The sequence below is a fragment of the Trichomycterus rosablanca genome, chromosome 5 (genome assembly GCF_030014385.1).
Source record: "Trichomycterus rosablanca isolate fTriRos1 chromosome 5, fTriRos1.hap1, whole genome shotgun sequence".
Taxonomy (NCBI): Eukaryota; Metazoa; Chordata; class Actinopteri; order Siluriformes; family Trichomycteridae; genus Trichomycterus; species Trichomycterus rosablanca.
The window spans coordinates 39,467,596-39,475,048 of NC_085992.1; positions in this window are offsets into that span (position 1 = coordinate 39,467,596).

Sequence of the window (7,453 nt, forward strand, 5' to 3'; positions counted from 1 at the left end):
TCTAAATAAACATATACACACATACAGATTGAAGAGATTATAATGATTAAATTTTAATGTTTTTGTTGTAACTAATGAATTTTAATTTTACAATTCAAACCCCATTTCCAGAAAAGTTGGGGGACGTTTGGTAAAATACAAAAAAAGAAGAATCTCGGATTTGTTAATTCACTTGAATCTTTAGTAAAATGACAAGAGTAGAAAGAAAAAAAGTTTTTACTTATCAGCTTCTTTGTATTTTGTAAATATAAACAAATTTTGAATTTAATGCCTGCAAGACATTCTAAAAAGTTGGGACAGATGCGTGTTTAGCTCTGTGTTTCGCCAGTCTTCCTCTCAAAATAGACATGTGTTTTATTGCTACTGTTTTTTTTTCATTTTTATGACTAAATTAATAAAATGGTGCAGACACTGAACTAATATTTCCACAGACATTGTGGGCAGTGTTATTGGCCAGAATAAAGCGACCTCGTTCTGGAGCTGCAGCGGGAGCAAACGGTTCAAATTCCACAGGTTCTACTGAAGGAGAGCATTAGAGGTAACCTAACCTTTACAGATTGTTTTCACTAAATATTTATATTTATAACTAAAATAATAATACATCCAACATGTACTTTTATTCAGCTTGGATTGTCCTATTTATTTATGTATTTATTTATGATCCGTTGTTTGTGGCACTGTGTAAATAGCCATATAGGCTACCTAAGTTACCGGACGATTTTAAAGATAAAAAGTAGTTGACCAAAAAGAGAGAAAAAATATATATATATTATAAATAAAAATGTAAATGTAAAACATTAAGTAAGTACTAGTGAGGGCCTAACGTTGAACGGGCTTTATAACCAGTATTTACACGGTCTAAATCTTATTTGTGTGTTTAAAAATAAATGTAAGATATTTTCTTTAAATAATTGTGTTCTTTAAAAGTACATATACAGCTCCAGAGTGGCATATATAAATAAAAAACTTGCTAACAGTTTAGATAAAAGCGTCTCTTGATTGCGCTGTTTTTAGACGCGTTCATGACTCACTGATGCGCGCAAAACTGCATCTAATACATTTAATTACAAATATCTAAAACAAAACCAAATATAGCATAAGAACTCTTGTAAATAAAAAAGGATAATTTTGTTTGTCGCATCTGGAAAAATATTTGGATATATATATATATATATATATATATAAATAAAATTATGTAGCTATATATATATATATATATATATATAATAATTTTATTACATTATGACGGTTGCATTATTATTATTAGTAGTAGAAGTAGTAGTAGTAGTAGTATTTGTCACTGCGAATGTAATTGTTGTGTTGTGGAATTTGTATTTTCATGCTATGTGTTTAAGTACAAATGTACATACATAAAAATATACGTACATATTTAAACATACATGCATACATACAGACATACATACATACACACATACCTGCATACAGGTATATGTAAGTCCGAGAGGCCAGGCTACTTTCTGTGTAGAGTTTGCATGTTCTCTCTGATACAGAGTGGGTTTTCTCTGGATGCTCCGGTTTCCTATCATAAGTCCAAAAACATGCAGTCAGGACAACTGGAGCTACTAAAAGCCTTGTTGCTGTGCAAATAAAACATACAGCTCGACCCCTTTAAACATACAAAAGTTTCCAGCAGCAAGTCAGCATTATTTGGGTTGTTTGACTGTAGGCTAAACGCGGCCTTCATTCACACCCAACACTCAGTCTGTTCTGGTGCGTTAATGTTTTCCAAAGGCCTACGGAGAAAAAAACGAGCACACATAAAGCAAAACACATAAGCCTAAGCGCAGCAATAAAAGCTTCTTTTATAGTTTAAACGGCTGTTTTTAGGGTTAATAACTAATGTAATTTTATATTAATAAAATACAGTATTTTATTAAATATAATGTAATTTTATTAAATAATTATGCTCTGCATACATTGCATGATACTTATGATACTTTTATTATTAGGATTTTATTATTATTATGATTTTTAATTTCATACACATGGTGTAAGAAGAGATATTCCTTTCATGGTAAACAGAACCATCCATAGCAAATTCGGTATTTGATGAAGGGCTACGGACCTTTGTCACTTCACCATTTCGAGTCTTCCTTAAAAGTCAACATTACACGGTTATATTTTAAAAACATGCAAATATAAATATACTACGATTTGCTTGGGCCAGGTTATTTACAAAAATATGAACTTTATGGCAACAGTTTTTTTTTCAATTATTGGCAAACTTTAACTTTGCAAGCTCATTTTAAAAGATGATGCAAACTAAAGTAAATATTGGTAAATATGGACAATAGTTAAGGATAAATATTTAAACTTAGGTCCCAGTGTATAATTCCGTGATCAAAACCCATTACTGAGTTTACTGTTGAAAAGGTGGAGGTGTTATGGTTTGTTGTAATTTCTAAAGGAATGTCAAAATCTGGCCAGAATTAGTGGTAAGTGAAATAACATGTTATACGCACACCAGACGAGCTACATTTAGGATTTGTGAATGCTATACATGTTGAAGTAGAATGAAAACCAACAGTAGAACCAGTAGCTTATTATAAATTATACTACATGTTTTATTACACAAAAAAGGTCTGCATTGTCTCAGAACAAACATGTAAACTTGCAATTGGTCAGATATGCAAATACGAAATTTACTACAATACTATATACTATATTTATTACAAATATTAATCCACATAACGAAAATCAAGTTTACCATAAAATTTAACATTTAACATAATAAACTATTGGCCATATAGGTATTTCGAGCTAAATCATATTTATTTGACCAACCCTACCTCATCAGTCCAGAACTAGGACTCCAGATTGGCCTTAAAGAAGCCACAGGATTTTTCAATATGATGATTGGTCAGTAATTTAAAACAGTGTGTTGGACATATGTGTGTTTTGCTAACGTTTGCATAAAAAAAAAAACACTAGTGTTAAAAAAACCATAAAACAACTGTCCCAATTTTAGCAAAATTTGGATTTAGGATGTTCTTATGCTTTCATTTCTTGATTTTTGCTGTTAAATATTGTGATGCATTGGCGTTCAGTCTTAACGACAGATATAAAGACTTTACCTGGTTTTCTACGTGGCTGCAACACTGAGCACATCAACTAAGCAAATACATACTTTTATGTGGCCAGAACAGTTCAGTTTTTTTATAAAAAGAAAAACAACTTGTTTCCTTCACTCTACAAAAGTAAGTTATATTGAAACTGCCTGTTTTGGTGCTTCTTTCCTGCTGAAAAAGGCCAAGAAGTTGGGTTTAGCTGCTAAATAGCTTCAGCTTGTTAAGGTTGTTCAGGCTTGTTTACTTTAATGGTTTTAACGCTGTCTGGGGGATCACCAACTATACACTAGCCCAACAGTGCTCTGACTGTTGTTTGTTACCTGTATGAAAGTCTAACTTCAGATTTAACTTGGGCGGCACGCAGCTAAGTGGGTATCACTGTCGTCTCAAAACAAGAAGGTCTTGGGTACGATCCCCAGGTGGGGCGGTCCGGGTCCTTTCTCTGTGGAGTTTGCATGTTCTCCTCGTGTCCGCGTGGGTTTCCTCCGGGACATGAGTCTTCATGAACCTTATACTGTGTGATAAAAGCTAATCGGGAGGCAGACAGTCCATCTGACTGTAAGCTTTTGCTGCAAGAGCGTTTCAATATTTTGGTTAAGACAACACTGCCACCTTTTGGAAATTTGGAAATTTCACAGTTATTTTATGCTCTAAAACAAAGGTCCCTTTTACAAGAAGCACTGGTTTAATTTTCCAGTTCTTTAGTCTTTTATTATATAAAGATGACCAATAAATGTAATATAAGTCAATTTACTAATTTAATGAATTAGTTTACTAACTAGCTTGCTGTTTCAGTTTGCTTTTCAGTGGGATGCTTATGAACTGGTAAGACATTCACAAAGATAATTCCATGATGAGCAAACCACTACTATTTAAAACTAAAATATAGATTTTATATATAATCATAAGAATCTTTGGTGACACATGCTGCAGCACCTTGAATCAAATCATTGGACTCCCTCCTTATAAAATACATTCTAACTGAGTATCCTCATCAAGAGTTAGATTATTGTACCCATCTAAAATTGTGTAACTAATTTCTCAGAACCTCTAAGTAGAAGGGGCTCTGAAAAGGTAAAATGTTTATATGATAAGGACCAGTGCCACGTTACAAGTATCACCAAAAGTGGTGTACAATAGGCCAATGTAGCACTTACGAGCATATCCACACTTCACATTTTGTGCTGCTGGCAGTGGCATGGGTTCAATGCCACACCACTAAGCAAATTATCCCTTGCACAATGTGGGTTGTCTTGATGGTCCTATACTATACATTCAGGAATGGAAGCACTAAAACATACCTTTTTTTGTTGCTTGATAATAATGTGCTGTATTTTCCTATGTAACACCCTTGATTAAGGTACAAAATATGTATCACATCAAAGTCCATTTTAGTACTTCTGTCCATGTGGCCCTTTGAATGGCTATAGATAAACATTTTGAATTATTTAATTCTTTAAAATATATAGGGTTCTTTGTTGCACAAAAATTTCATATTATTACAAATAAATTAGTATTAACCTTTCATGCTCAGAATCAGAATCAGATTTATTGGCCAAGTATGTGGATACACACAAGGAATTTGGTTCCAGCTGATCTCACTAGTATAAAAACAGTATACAAGCAATGTATACATTAAACATTAAACACAAAAAAATATACAAACTATAAGTGTATATACATTTAATATATAGAAAATGTATGGACGTGTGCATGTATGTATGAACAGTATTCAGTGACCATAAGCAGAGGTACACAGTATCTGGTAACATACAGTGGGGTCAAAAAGTATTTAGTCAGCCACTGATTGTGCAAGTTCTCCTACTTAGAAAGATGAGAGAGGTCTGTAATTTTCATCATAGGTACACTTCAACTATGAGAGACAAAATGAGAAAAAATCCAGGAAATCACATTGTAGGATTTTTAAAGAATTTATTTGTAAATTGTGGTGGAAAATAAGTATTTGGTCAATAACAAACAAGCAAGATTTCTGCTCTCACAGACCTGTAACTTCTTCATTAAGAAGCTCTTCTGTCCTCCACTCGTTACCTGTATTAATGGCACCTGTTTGACCTTGTTATCTGTATATAAGACACCTGTCCACAGCCTCAAACAGTCAACCATGGCCAAGACCAAAGAGCTGTCGAAGGACACCAGGAAGAAAACTGTAGACCTGCACCAGGCTGGGAAGAGTGAATCTACAATAGGCAAGCAGGTTGGTGTGAATAAATCAACTGTGGGAACAATTGTAAGAAAATGGAAGACATACAAGACCATTGATAATCTCCCTTGGGGTCAAGATCTCATCCCGTGGGGTCAAAATGATCATGAGAACGGTGAGCAAAAATCCCAGAACTACACGGAGGGTCCTGATGAATGACCTGCAGAGAGCTGGGACCAAAGTAACAAAGGCTACCATCAGTAACACACTACGCCGAGAGGGACTCAAATCCTGCAGTGCCAGGCATGTCCCCCTGCTTAAGCCAGTACATGTCCAGGCCCGTCTGAAGTTTGCCAGAGAGCTTATGGATGATCCAGAAGAGGATTGGGAGAATATCATGTGGTCAGATGAAACCAAAATGGAACTTTTTGGTAAAAACTCAACTCGTCGTGTTTGGAGGAAGAAGAATGCTGAGTAAACACCATACCTACTGTGAAGCATGGGGGTGGAAACATCATGCTTTGGGGCTGTTTTTCTGCAAAGGGGACAGGACGACTGATCCGTGTTAAGGGAAGAATGAACGGGGCCATGTATCGTGAGATTTTAAGCCAAAACCTCCTTCCATCAGTGAGAGCATTGAAGATGGAACGTGGCTGGGTCTTCCAGCATGACAATGATCCAAAACACACCGCTCGGGCAACGAAGGAGTGGCTCCGTAAAAAGCATTTCAAGGTCCTGGAGTGGCCTAGCCAGTCTCCAGACCTCAACCCCATAGAAAATTTGTGGAGTCCGTGTTGCCCAGCGACAGCCCCAAAACATCACTGCTCTAGAGGAGATCTGCGTGGAGGAATGGGCCAAAATACCAGCTACAGTGTGTGCAAACCTGGTGAAGACTTACAGGAAACGTTTGACCTCTGTCATTGCCAACAAAGGTTATGTTACAAAGTATTGAGTTGAACTTTTGTTATTGACCAAATACTTATACCACCATAATTTACAAATAAATTCTTTAAAAATCCTACAATGTGATTTCCTGGATTTTTTTCCCCTCATTTTGTCTCTCATAGTTGAAGTGTACCTATGATGAAAATTACAGACCTCTCTCATCTTTCTAAGTAGGAGAACTTGCACAATCAGTGGCTGACTAAATACTTTTTGGCCCCACTGTACCAATAGTAATGTACAGTAATATACAGATATGTAAGTTAGCAGCATGTGGAATATTTACATAAACAGTAAAGTGCACAGCATGTAGGATGAGTGCTACAAAAATTAGTCAATTGGCAGCAGGTGAATATTGTCACGCTCTAGTCTGTATTGTCAGTCATTTATTTATTTAGGAGGGAGATGGTCTGTGGGAAGAAACTGCTCTTGCTATAAAAGTATGATATACTATAGTTATGTTTATACACTAATCACTAATCTCCTTTATACGATTTTATGCTGCTGCATACCTGTTCCAGGTAAAACCAACCAAATTCTAAGCACATATAATATTGAATTGTTTACCTGCAAAAGAAATTGCACAAGGATGCACTGTAGGATAATCCAATGTACAGAAGTTGAAGGATCTGCTGTTAATGTCCTTGTACCAGATACCACAGGACTCAGATGTCTTGTGAAATCCATGTCTCAGTGTTGAGAGCATATACAGCAGTTGGTCCTGATGTTTCGGCTCACTGGAGTATCATGAAACTACTAAAAGATGTTCTTACATTTGCCAAAAAAAACTATAATGACCCCCTTTTTGCTTTTTTTACAGCCAAGCAATTTTTCTTGTTGAACTTCTTGGAGGACATGAAGGTCACCATAGGGTCCACATAGCATTCCACAATACCAGGAATTAAACACGATAATGCCTGTGTAAAGGTGGTGTATGTGGACCTTATTATTAGGTTTACATATTTCAGACACATTCATTGCTTACAGGTGTATAAAATGATATGCTTTTAACTTCGTGGCAGGAGTTAAGGGAAGCTTGAAGCAAAGGAAGGTCCATAGAAACGTGATCTGATGGGGTTAGTGTGGAGGAACTTTAGCGGCCTGCTCAGAGCCTCTGACATCAATCACCTTAAGCACCTTTGGAATGAAAAAAACTGTCAATTGCAAGCCAGGCATTATCATGGGTGGAAGCTGTTATAGCAGCAAACTCCATATTAATAACAATGGTTTTTATATGAGATATCAACAATTATTTTTGCTT